Raw genomic sequence first — 13,986 nt, 5'->3', positions numbered from 1 at the left:
TAGATATAGATATAGATACCTATATATAGATCTATCTATATAGATAGGTAGATATCTATAGATATAGATATAGATAGATATAGATACATAGATATATATCTATAGACATATAGATAGATATCTATACAGATATAGATATATATTTGGGGGATATCATTTTTTTTTTATTTTAAAATTTTTTTTTTAACGTTTATTTATTTTTGAGACAGAGAGAGACAGAGCATGAACGGGGGAGGGTCAGAGAGAGGGAGACACAGAATCTGAAACAGGCTCCGGGCTCCGAGCTGTCAGCACAGAGCCCGACGCGGGGCTCGAACTCACGGACCGCGAGATCATGACCTGAGCCGAAGTCGGCCGCTTAACCGACTGAGCCACCCAGGCGCCCCTCGGGGGGATATCATTTTTGAAGCAGGAAATGAAATGACCATTCAAATAGGAAAGAATGGTAATGACCATTCCCAGATTCAACATTAAATCATGGACAGACCTGTTATATGGGCTTTGTCATGGTCAGGAGTGCCAGAAATTAGGTTTCTTGGGTCCTCTCAGTCTAATATATTCTTACAGTTGGAAAGGATCCCAGGATTATCCTGCTGTAGGGTCATCACCAAAAGCATCTCTAGGATAAAAACCAGTGGAGAATTTTTCTGTTGCTTGCCTGAAATCCTAAGTCGATCCTATACTTTTATAATCATTTGACAGCAAAACCACTTTCTTGTACTGATTCAGCTTCTGTTTATTTAAATCTTTACTCCTGTCACTTGTAGGCATTTGATGGAACAAGTGCTATGACATGGGGAAGCTGTAGGTAGGTGGGAAAGGGGGTCCTATATAGTTGGTTAGGAGGGCATATTTGGCTTTCTCTGGTTGGTCTCATTGGAAGCATGAACAAAAACTAGGGAAGCTGTCTTATTAATCAAATCTCACAATTGGGGCCAATTGTTACCGGGGTTATTGTTTGACTTCTTGAACTGTTTGCTGGAGACAACATTTTGACTTTCTACAACTATGACTTGTAGACTGACTATGACTTGTAGGTTGACTTCCTGGGCTAGTTAGTATAAATAACAGATTGGTCTCCAGGGCTGGCTGCTGCAGATTGTGGCTCAGAATTCTATTTTTATATATGGTCTGGCCATTGTCCCACTTACATATTCAGTCTCTCATCTAGCATTTACTATAATCATACCTTTCTTCCCATCACTTTCCTGAAACTGCTCTTGTCAAGGCTGCCAAAAATTAATTTTGCTAAACCCAATGGTCAACTCTGACCCTCATTTAATCTAATCTATCAACATTTTACAGTTGATCCTTTCCTCTTCCTGGAAACATTTTCTTCCCTTGGCAAGGGAAAAAAAGAAATTCTGAAATGAAATAAAAATAGCTAAAATTAAGAACTCAGTGGAAGAGTTCACAGCTGAAGAGAGAAATCACAGCTGAGGAGAAAATTAGTAAGGCAGAATACAGGGAAGGAGAAAAATTCAAAATGTAGGGCAAGAAAAAAAATGTAACATTAAACACACAAACAAAAAATAGGAAAAATAGACTGAGAAAGTATACCTTGAATTTTGGTTAGAGCCTTGGAGGGAGAAGAGACAGAAAACAAGGCAAAGGCAATATTTGAAGAAGCAATGTTTGAGAGTTTTCCAGACAATGTGAAAGACACAAATCAGCAGATTCCAGAAGGCCAACCAATCCCATGCAAGGTGAGTAAAGGGACACCAGTACTAGAGAAATCAAAGTAAAACTGAAGAAAATTTTAAAAAAGACAAAAATTGTTTTATATATATATCTATATATATATATAAATATATAGATAGATAGAGATACACACACACACACACACACACATTACATTCAAAACAGCAGCAGTCAGACCATTGACTGACTTCTGAAAAACAAAAATCAAATGCAAATATCCTTTATGTTCTGAAAGACAGTTAACTGCCTTCTAGACTTACATACTTAATAAAAATAGTCTTCAGTAATTAAAGTAAAATAAACACAGAAGAAAAAAAAAAACCTGACATAGTTCTTCACAAGCAGACTAACACAAAAGAAATTTCTAAATGATGTTTCTCAGGCAGAAGAAAAATTATTCCACATGGAAAGACACACACAGAAAGAAACAAAGAGAAAGGGTAGCCATAAATACATGGATAAATCTAACACTAATCGTATAAAAATGTGTAAATTGTCTTCGGGACTTAATACTCAGAACTATAATAAAGGATAACAGCATATATGTAGATGAGACTAAATAGAATAAAAGTTTATATACTGTTCAGGATGAGGGAAATGGAATAATTATTATTATGCTTGATAAATTAAGGACTAAAATTAACCAAAAAAAGAAAAAGAATTAAAGATTAAGATTGTAATTTCTAAATTAATCACTGAAAGAATAGAAGCAAAGTGAAATACAATGAAAAACAGAAGGAAAAATGGAAGCAAAGTATATAAAACAATAAAAAAGTTATAATAGTTTAAAAGATAACTAATCCAAAGAGAGAGAGAGAGAGAAAGAAAAACATGAACAAGGAGGACAAATAGAACAAATAAAGATAGGTTTAAAATTAATTATATCAGCAATTATGTTAAAGGTAAGTAGACCAAATTATTCAGTAAAAAATAAATATTTCTAGACTTAATTAAAAAAAAAAAACTATAAATATGCTGTATTCAAGAGACATGCCAAAACCATAATGTGATAGGTTGAAAACAAAAGGAGAGAAAAGGAGCGTTACTAAATACATTAACCAAAAGATAGCTACATTAATAGACTTAAAGGCAAAAAGCATGACTTCAGTAAATATCTCTAGTGGATATAACTATCTATTTTTAACTGCTTTTTACGCTATTTGGTTATCATGGGTAACGATATGTAGATTAATCTCCAAGAGCCATTTTGTTAGACAAACAGCTTTGATATTTTCTTCTTCACCCTCCAACTGTAAAGGTACAATAAACTAATAAACCTTTAAAAATACCTTATCTTTCAATTTGTGTGTGATTACTGTCATGTTTTAATTTAGGAAAATTCCCTGGCACTGAAGTCAGAACTGCTTCATAGGTGAATCCTCAGTTACTAACTGCCTGGCGTCAAGGGAGACCGCAAGAAAGAACCCAGGATGACACTGCCTCTGGAGTGGGGATGGATAGATGGTGGTGCCAAATTCCTTGCCTGCCTTGCCCAGTTTTCTGCTGCTCTTTTGTCTCTGCCTCCCACAGTGTATCAAATGCTCATCTATGTGGCTCCTCTGATGCCAACTGCTTCCCTCATCACTGGGCCAACAGCAGGAGGTATTTGGTCTGGAACAGTCTTCCACCACCCCATCAAACTTCCAACATTGTCCCCCAACCTCCACCCCCTTAGTTTTGTCTTTTCAGAACACCAAAACTGGGGATGGCCATTTCTGTCCTACTTGTTTTGGTATCCCCGAAATTACTGTGTTTCCTATGAATGTAGCAAAGAAACAGAGGTTTGATATGGTCCTGCACTTTCAGCCTTCTGGAGCTGCCATTTTGGACAGAGTAGAGATAAGCTGGACATGCTTCTGCTTTGGCAATTATCCACATTATCACTTGATGTGATTTCATTTGTGAAGAGTGGTCAATCAGGGTGTTCAGCTGTTAACTGAGTGGTCAGCTGTTAAAGTTGGATTGGCTCTAGCACTTCCTAGCACTTCGCCCAATCTTCAGTTTCTCTCTCGTTCTGAACAGTTTTTATTCTGCATTCGCTGTGCCCACCTAAGGCAGAAAGTGAATACTCATCTATGTGTAAAGTAACTGTAGCTGTCTGATAAGCAGTTAGAAAAGGCAAATAATTAGCATTCAAAAGGAACAACTGACTTCTCAGATACTAGGTTCCTGAAGTTAACTTAATGTATGATTTTGACCATTCATGATGTAGTGACTTTTAGAGAGAAATTTCTTTATTGCCCAATTTCTCAACTTTCTGGTCCAATGTAATATATAGGGAGTTCAAGAAAAGTTTATGGAATGGCAATCTAAAGGAGAGAGTAAGACATTCTTTATGTTCCTCAAGTCTCCTCCTACGGATACATTTACATGTATCACGACAACAGAAAATCAGAAGAATACAGGCACGACAAGGAAGGGAAATATTCTGGCTTTGTTCCAAAACCAATTTCCAAAGAGAGAAACACACCGAAGTTATTCTTCATATTCTAGGAGGTGATGTCATGATATCAGAAGTTCTGCACACAATTGTGGCAAGGATATTAGTTCCCAATGATGCATGTCCCAGCAACACACCAGAACTTACTCCATACCCTAGAGGAACAGTTGTGCACCTCATGCTAAGCACTGATCCTTCCATGATCACATTCCTGTCTCAGTCCCAAGGTAGCATGTCACTGTGTAGACACACTTTTTAATAGTTTTTTGTTCCCCAAACGCTGCCCATTTTATTCTTTTTCTCCCTTTCCTCAAATGACTGCAGTGAGTTGGATCCCTGTCTGTTGGATCCTTGCATAGACCAGACTTGCCTTTGAAGTAAAGATTCAAGTAGAGGTGAATGAATTACTGTGGTGGAGAAAAAAAGAAAAGAAAAACAGTTATATGTATTGGCCTGCAACCAAAGTTGGCACACTCAGGTGGAAGATGAGAGGCTGGCTGTTGAAGCACCCACATTCTTCAGCTTGTAACACATCCAACATGCATCCAACACTGGATGAGGTTTCTTCTCTCACAACCCATGGCAGGTCCTTAGACTTCATCTCCTGGGCTTTACAGAAATGGAGCTACCTGTCCATACCTGGACTTGGTGAACACACGGTCCCTGTTACACTAAGCAGCCCATTCTGGAGTTTGATCTGGGATGGATGAGAACCTCAGGTGGGACCTGCTCCTTCTAAAGGATACAAATTCTCAGCTGAAGAATACAAAATTGTCCCTGTGTGGAGACCCCTGTGCTCCTCGGACACCTCTGAAGCTTGACTGCTAAGAATTTCCAGAAGACCAAGTTTCAGAATGTTTCCTGCAGGGAACTTCCTACAGGGGCCTTTTGGTGGCCTTTAACCCAGCTGTCTGGAAACTGACTTGGTGAAACTGCAAAGTCAGAAAGCCAGGTTTACCAGCACAGTGATGCATTTTGTTCTTGCTTCCTTATTTCCAATCTCTGCCAGAGATTTGTGCTTCTGCAACATGTACATGTGTTTCAAAGCCATTACAAGTCCAGAACCCACCAACTCCAGGGGCTGACCACTACAGTTCTTTACCAACGCTTCCTCTGGTCTCCAGGGCTCCAATGACCAAGAGAGGGAGGATTGCTGTTGGTTAGCTACTGTGGTGGGTGATGTGGATTTAGGCTACAGGTATGTCCAGCTTTACATCATGGAGTGATCAGAATGCAATGTGGCAAGTGGATTGGAGTAGAGTAGACTCGCTGTAGGAGGGCCAATTATTTTTAACCTACTTATATGAAGGGAGGAAGAGGTGATAGATGGAAGAGTTTAGTAATGAAGTGGCAGTGAGCCTACAGAAAGCCAAATAAATTTAAGCACTATTTATTAATTATACTAGGAACAAATTTCTGTGTTGGAAGGATGAAGAGTTTATCCAAAAAGAATAGCAAGATCTGATTTGGGCAATAGGATGGTTGGGGTGAGGGTAAATGTACTATGCAGGGGCAGGAACAGATTTGGCTGTTGTTTTGATGATTGACTAAAACATTCGAGATAATGCACTACTACATTTTGGGACACACTGTGCCTGGGTCTGATCTTAGAGGTACAGAGGGTGGTGTGTGATGCTGACAGGGAACTCCCTGGTGCCTTGAGTTTTAGCACTTGTGACTCTGAGATGCATATGAGGCAGTGACTTGTAAATCAGGAGTTGTGAGTTGGAGGTGCAGATCTGTAGTTTCAAGAGAGATGTGGGGATAAATGTACCCCTGGTTGATGCAGGTGGTAGTTGAAAGCGTGTTGGCCAGAGCCGGTGTGTGTCCTGAGCGTTGGGCAGAGGGAGCCAAAGCTCTTCAAGGTCGAGGTGATGGTTGTTTTCCTTGTTGAGCTCAAGTTTATGACTCGGCCTCCACCTAGCTTGCCTTCTTCTAGCAAGAGAGGCATCATTGCACCTCTGTGCTCCTGTCCTTCAAAAAGTCATAATGATTCCTAGTCCCAACGTGTGGAGGAGCTCTCCAGGTTCCTCGCTTCAGTTTAATTTCCCCAGGGAAATTTGAAGAAAGAAATCTCTCCATTATTTGAACTTCAACAAAAGACCACTATATTAATATTTCAACATAAAGTATTTCTTTAAAATAGTCTACTCCTGGGGCGCCTGGGTGGCTCAGTCGGTTAAGCGTCCAACTTCAGCTCAGGTCACGATCTCGCGGTCCGTGAGTTTGAGCCCCGAAACCAGGCTCTAGGCTGATGGCTCAGAGCCTGGAGCCTGCTTCCGGTTCTGTGCCTCTCTCTCTGCCCCTCCCCCGTTCATGCTCTGTCTCTGTCTCAAAAATAAACTTAAAAAAAAAAAAGCTGCTGAGGATTCAACTCAGTTTAAAAAAATAAAATAGTCTACTCCTCATACAGCTAGTAAATCAAAGCCTATTAACTTGAGAAAGCGGATTCTCCCAACATTAAATGCAAACTTAATACTACTAATCTTTTCATATCATATATCCATGCTAAGGTTTTATACACCTTAAAAAGCAGACACATTATAATGATTATAAGACTGATCATTACTCTTTTACAAAAAAAAAAAAAAAGCTACAAAGAATTAACTACATGGACTAAAATGTATTTCTTCATTATATCTATCTTGATTCTGTCCTTTTCTCTCTTTTTGGTTACTAATTCTGGTTCTGATTCTTATTTCTTTCCTGGATTGGAATTTTACTTACCTCACCTACAAGTTAGGTTACCTTCCCAAGTAACCAAGTTACCTTCAGGAACCACTAAGACAACAGTTTGAGGTTAATAACTGAAGATTTAGGAACAGAAACAAGGAACCTGGATGAATTTATGTTTTTCTATTGGAGTCTGTTATGCAGTTTGAAAGAGCCTTTTTCAGAGTTAAGAATTTGCACAGACAAATCAGATATTTTGATAGTTTTGTCTAGTATAAGTTGCCTGTAAAAACCCATAGCTAATAGCTAATAGCTATTAGCCAGCACTTGAAAAAAACCTCTTACAACTATTGCTAAGTCTTTCTGGAGACGCCACCTAAACTTCACCTGCACAGTGCAGGAAAGCATTGGTGGTTCAGTGGTAGAATTCTCGCCTCCCACGCGGGAGACCCGGGTTCGATTCCCGGCCAATGCAGTAATTTCCTTTATAGTTTATCCCACAAAATTACACCGCACAGGCAAATACGGTCTTTTAGAGTTCTGGGTTGTTACTGCTCCAGTGCTTGGCATTCAGCAATCATTTAGTGAGTCTGACTTTGAAAGTGGGAGTGTCTGGGCGGGGCGGGGGGAAAGGGTTTGCGATTTGGACCTAAGACCACAGTTACTTTCAGCCTTTCCCTTGGAGGCCCCGCAGAACCCAAAAAGCTAGCAGGTCACCGATGCCCGTGCTGGGCCCTGGGTTGGCCGCCGGGCCACGTGTCAGCGCAGAGCGAGGACGGAGACACCAAAATCCCGGGAGGACAATACCCACGGGGCCCCGCAGACACCCCTGAGCATGAATAAAGGTGGAAGCTGGTGAGGAGGAACTCGCGTGGACCCGAGGGGAACTGCTGTAAACGCGTAGGTTCACGTCATCAGCCGCCGCCACCTGCGCGCCTCCCGCAGGCGCGTGGCCGTTCCGGCGAGGATGCGCGTGCCTGGCAGTGCGCCCCAACAGGTGTTAGCCCTTAAAGTAGACTTTTAATAAGGGAAAAAGAACTGAAGACTCTGGGAACGGTTGATCCGGGTTTGTTTTCTACCTCTTGGACGCTCCTTCAAAGGATTCCCATTTGAGGGCACTAAGTGCGTGACTGCCTTGGAGACTGCGGGTGATTCATTTTCATCTAAGAATAGCTTAAAATTTAAGTTTTTAAAATCTATTTTCAAACCAGCAACATTTCACTCTTTAAAAATAAATTTATTCATGTTCAAGGGTTTCCTTATTCTGATATTATTGTTGCATCCACACGACTCCTGAAACAGAATGCTATGGGCACCAGTGACAATCACAACAAAGTTTACTACAATAAGAGGCAAAGCCAACCGATTGGGACCAACACTCTTGATAAGAGTGCGGCCTCGAACAGCCGGGGTACAGAGTTTTTAAAGCCGATCCCATCGTTTTATCATTACCTGGGAACAGAACAGAGAAACAGTTCCCAGATGAGTTAGGAACAGTTGCCAGATGAGTTAGAAACAGTTGCTGAATGAGGTGATTATTTTAGACTTTCTGCCTAAATTGCAACCAGTGGATCTCCTTGACCTTGCCTCTGATGCTCTTTTCTTTGAGCTTTTGTTTTCCTTCATTGGTAAAGCCTGATTTACAAGAGTATGAAGCGTGATTTACAAGTGTAAAGCAAGGCTGTTATCTCTTGACCTTCAGTGTCAGAACAGCTGTTACTTTTCAAGCTACGAGTTAGCGCTACACTACAATTTAACCCTTACATTATGTCTTTGTACGTTTGTTGTAAACTGATGGTGATATTTTAAAGTCCTTTCTTGGCAATATTGTGTTGAAATCATCAGGATGGTTTTACTATTTTGTTTTAACTTGTCTGAGAATCTTTGTCTTTGTCCAATAAACATTGTAATGTGATACATAATTTCTTGTTTTTAAGATTTTTCTCTAAACAGGAATCAGGCCTAGGAGACTTGATTTTATTATAAAAAGGAAAATGATGCATTGCTTATGTGACAAGGCACACAGAAAGGGCTCATCAGGTACCAGGGATTGACCATGGATGATCAACTTCAAAACAACACCACGGTAAAACTACTAGACTTTAAAAATAAAACATCCTCAGGTGCTCTAGGCAAAACTATGAAATAAGTTACAAAAGCAACAGAATTAGATAAGCACTAACATAGAAAGCAAGGCAACAGTGGAGCAGCATTTTCAAGAAACTTCGGTAAAGAAGGGCAAATCACAGATATCCAGCCAACCTCCTTTTCAGTGCTCGAGGTACAGGAGAATGGCTCTTTTATGGCACTCTGGTGACCCTGTACTTCTCCACATAGGCCACATAGGCAAGGTTCAATGTTGTTTGACCCAAATCTTGGCTGAATATCCCCTTGGAACATGGAAAGATAGGCAGTCTTGTGAGGTGCTACTGTATGGCTATTTCTCACTGATCTCTTGTAGTAGGTTGCCTGTCCTGGGGCAAACTATAAGCAGGCAGTTTCACCTGTCTCCCTGGTTCTGGTGAGACCCGGAAATTTCCACCTTGCCTCCACCCCTGTAGGATGCAACTACAAGCTATCAAACTGCTTGACAGCAATATGGAATTAGCTCCTTCATGACAGAGTGAGCCACCACTTGTGTTTTCTTGTCATTTGATCCCTCCAGTATGGTGTCCTGCTATGGGATTATAGATGTGGGGAGCTGACAACATACTACACTTGCTTATGCTGTGTGTCTAAGTAGTAACTACCTCAGTTCATTTAAGATTGTTGTCTCCTTACTGGTCAATTCTACAGAAGTGTGACAAACACAATCTACTACTGCCTAGGGACTGCTAGACTGCATGATAAATTTGGTGCTCAGTGCAGAGGCAGTAAAGTCCCAGTACTTTCTCGGCGAAAATACAGAAGGGGGTGCATGGGGATATGAGAAGGCTCCCCAGGATGATCTCCCCTAAGTGGTCATTATGAAAAGGAGAGTAAGGACCTTTTGATAGTCCCCATATGTTGATAGACAGTTGGAGGTTGAGCAGTGACAAGGAAGGATTGAAAGCAGCCACCTAAATGGTGCTTTAGCTATTACTAAGTTTGTTGAGACTGAGTGGATAACCTCTTAAAACCAAAAGCAAGTAAACAGGCTGTGCTTACTTTAGTGGGACTGCTCCCCCATGGCCCCCACTCCATCCCTCTCTACCCCTCACCCTTGACCTCAGGCAATAAGAAGCCTCCTCACTGCTCCAATGGGCCTCACAGACTAGTCACACCTCCTCGCTCTCCCTGAGCTCTTTGTCAAGGAGATAAAATGGTCTCCAGGCTGCTGTGTAACCGGTCAAGTGCAAGTATTCAACTCCTTGGTCTGTGTTCCTATGAGACAGAGTGTGAATTCAACTGACAGAGTTTGGGTAAAACTTCTAAGAAAAAGAAAAAGAAATTAAAGTTAAGAGTATGGCTTCCATACCAAATCAATGTACAGTTGTGCAAATGTTTAATGGAAATCAATGAGTTGCATGATTATACTATGAATGCTCTTAAAGTATTAATGGGGATTCTTCTGTCCAGGGCACTGTCATGTATTAAATAAAGTGCTAATGGGACAAACTCCCATTGTAGCAAATGTAGCAAATGGTGACATTTGGCACCAGAGGATGGCTCAAAATTTAGCATGAGTAGCTAAACCTGCTGATGTCCAAAGTTTCACTGTATAAATAATGTCATACTGACTGGCAAGTCAAGAATTTTACTCTCAATGGCTCTGACTGCAGTGTTATCAGATCTCTGCCAGGAAGAGTGACTGATATACCCCACCGATTTTCAGTAGCTTGCTTGCCAAGTGAGGTTTCTTGGGACTATAGAGATAAGTCCTTCTGACAATACTTAATCCCTCTGGCAGCCAAAAGGAAAAACAGCAAAACAAAAAAACTGCTTTTTTGCACAAAGTAAGGAACTCTTTCTATACAGAAGCCACCACTGTAAAGCTAAACTTGTAAGTCCTAACAAAGTTTGGCCTGTTTGTTTTACGGTAAAAATTGTTCTTCCACTGTCTTCTGTCCTCCATACTTTTTGATGAAAAATCTGCATTATGGATAAAATTTGAAAAGTACAGAAAGAACATTAAAGCAATAATTTCCATTGCCCCCAAACTAAACTCTCCAAAATAAACAGTATTTAATTTATGGTGAGTATAATTTCAAAAGTGATGGAATTAGAGCACTTACTAGTAGTGTTTGGCCAGAGGACCAAAGAATTCCCAAATCTCATTCTGCCAATGACCTAGGTTCCCTGGTGGGTGTGGGGGTTCCTGAGGGAGATATGTATACATTGAAAAGCGGCAACATGTATATAATCACAATTTGTTATTGGTAGGGTTTATGCCCCAGTAGAGGGAATCCCAGTAAACTGGTCAATTCAAGGTCTTAGAAGATTTTCCTGCTAAGCACAAAACAACCTTAACCAAACTTCCCCAAATGAATCTGATGCTACAAGTCCTCTGAGAGGAGAGAGCCAGAAAAAAGACAAATAGATGCAGGGTTGGAGGCTCTCCTTGACACCAGCCAGGCGGCAGGTTTTGATGCTCAGATAGAAAAGGGGCAGCAGTAGCCACACCCCTTTGTATAATATTTTAATATAGTGTGTCCTCAACCATCAGACAAGGAAGCTCAGGGGTGCCTGGGTGGCTCAGTCGGTTGAGTGTCCGGCTTCGGCCAGGTCATGATCTCATGGTTCATGATCTAGCAGTTTGTGGGTTCGAACCCCACGTCAGGCTCTGTGCTGACAGCTCAGAGCCTGGAGCCTGCTTTGGATTCTGTATCTCCCTCTTTCTCTCCCCTTCCCTGCTCATGCTGTCTCTCTCTCTGTCTCTCAAAAATAAATAAACGTTAAAAAAGTTAAAAAAAAAAAAAAAAAGGAAGCTCAGTATCTATCCTAATACGTGAAGAATCAGAGTATTTGCTCCCCCATTGGGTATTAAGGGTTGGGAAAGAGGGAAAAGCAGACAATTTTCCTTTTCCATATGAACCTTCCCTTTACTTTTCTGATGTCATTCCAATAAGAGAGATATATTAGGTAAGTCCTTCAAAAGGCCATTTTCCCCCTATGGTCACTCCTGTATATCATGCTGGGTCAGGAAACGGGCAACCACTGGCTCTAAGGTATGTCATTTTACTATAGCATAGTCTTCTAAAGTATGTGAGAGCATGGTATAAATTCAGTTGATCTCAGGACTACACTAAGAGATCACAACACCTTCCCATTTTACCTCCTTTTTTGAATTATAAATAGCTGCATTATGGTATGTATTACCACCTAGTTGAACATAACTCATCAGGTAATGTTATACAGTGCGCAATACATGACCAGCATAGGCCAACTATATCAATGTGAATAATGTAAGATGTGTAATTTTATTATTAAATCTTATTAATCTTTTTATTATAATTTATATTAACTTATTATTATCATTAAATTTCCTTTAGAGAAATAAAAATATAGAAAAATTACTGATCCGATAAAGCAATTTCCCTCCACTAATGTCCTCATAAAACAGATAAAATGGGGGTGCCTGGTTGGCTCAGTTGGAGGAGCAAGAGACTCTTGATCTCAGGATCATCAGTTTGAGCCCACATTTGGGTGTACAAATTACTAAAAATAACAAAATAGACTTTAAAAAATAAGTAAATAAAGATAAAATAAGTCTTATCTTCCTTCAAAAAAATAAAGTGGCCATCAAAATGAAAATTAAATTATTGAAACAACTCTCTGATTTTTAAAAATCTGTTCTGCTTCCAACCACTTTTAGGTCTTCACAAGTTGAAGTGCTCATTTATTTCTGCCAACACTTCCAAAGATGGATTTAGGGACCCTCCTGTGCACAACTTTTCCAAAGTTCCTAAAGGTGAAATGTGCCCATGAAACTATCCAAGCAACAGCTCCATACCCACAGAATTTAGAACTGGTGAGACCACGGTAAGCAAAAAGGCAGACTTACATTTTTACTGCGACTAATCTTACCTGGAAGAAAAGGTAAATACCAGAACAGATCAATTTGAGATTCAATTCAAGATATCTGAAATACTCCCGATTCAAGATTTCTGAAATACTTCCAGTTTGTCTCTTGTGGACTTAGAGCCCATGGGGGAAATTGACTATGAAGAGGTTGCTTGATGGTAAGTAAAGTTTGAAATTATGTCTAAGAGATTGATAATTTCTAGTGTTAATTTTAAACGTGGGGGTGAGGGGGGGAAATGAAGCGTCATACAGGTGGGGGCTTATAATTGGTGCTTATAGGTTCGTGGGTAGTGTCATTGATAGTTTGAAATTCACACTCTATTTCACCTAGTAGTTCTGCTTTCTGGCATGTATCCTCAACGAATAGTTAACTCCATTTTCCCGCCAATTTGGGGGAAAGTCACAGCAAAACTCACTGCTCCCGCTGAGCGGGGAACAGCCCAGTAAGAAGAATCCCATTCCCTGACCGGGAATCGAACCCGGGCCGCGGCGGTGAAAGCGCCGAATCCTAGCCACTAGACCACCAGGGAGCTGCCAGCTGCTGCTTTTTAAGAAACACAAGTACTCTCCGCGTTAAGCGGTGGCTATTTCCTGTCTGCTCGCTCTGGGTGACTCGCGCCTTCTCAGCAATTATCCCCTAAGGCCGTTCCCTCTATAAAAGGTGCCCCACAACAAAGACCTTACACGGTGCGGGACAGCGGTCGCGCCCCGGGGCCCCGCCAGGTCCACAAGTCGCCCCGTCCCGGCCGCACCCGTGGCCGCGTGTGGACACAAGGTCGCCGCGAAGAGGCGGGAGGGGAGGCGCCCGGACTGAGACCCCGCAGTCCCCAACATCCCCCCAAAGTTTGGGACGCAGCGACAGAGGCGGCGCGGACCGAGACGGCTTTCGAGGCAGGCTCGGCGGCCCTGGACTTTGGAGGAGACTCTGGAAAAGGAAGGCTCTTGGAGTCACCTGGTTTGTTTAAGCCAGTTTTCATCGACTCTTTTCCTCAGCAAAGAGTGGACGAGGTTGCCTAGAGGAGGCGCCTGGCCTTAGACCCTGGGGTCCCTAACATCCCCCAAATGATTCCGAAAGACAAGGGACGCAGCAACGGAAGTGGCGCGGACTGAGACGGCTTTCGAGGCAGGCTCCGTGCCCCTAGACTGGACTCGGGTCCCTCCCAGCCCGC

General features: G+C 41.5%; 2 non-coding genes across 2 annotated transcripts; one reads left to right on the top strand and one right to left on the bottom strand.

Annotated features, from left to right (window-relative positions):
- The first annotated feature begins 7,218 nt into the window (after positions 1 to 7,218).
- On the top strand, positions 7,219 to 7,289 carry TRNAG-CCC. The gene has a single exon. It is a non-coding gene; the product is annotated as a tRNA-Gly (tRNA).
- A 5,986-nt stretch (positions 7,290 to 13,275) lies between these two features.
- On the bottom strand, positions 13,276 to 13,347 carry TRNAE-UUC. Its single transcript has one exon. It is a non-coding gene; the product is annotated as a tRNA-Glu (tRNA).
- Between the last annotated feature and the right edge of the window lie 639 nt (positions 13,348 to 13,986).

This window comes from Lynx canadensis, chromosome C1, assembly GCF_007474595.2.
Source record: "Lynx canadensis isolate LIC74 chromosome C1, mLynCan4.pri.v2, whole genome shotgun sequence".
Classification (NCBI taxonomy): domain Eukaryota; kingdom Metazoa; phylum Chordata; class Mammalia; order Carnivora; family Felidae; genus Lynx; species Lynx canadensis.
Note: the sequence above shows the minus strand (reverse complement) of the source record. Positions and strands in the feature narration are given on the sequence as shown.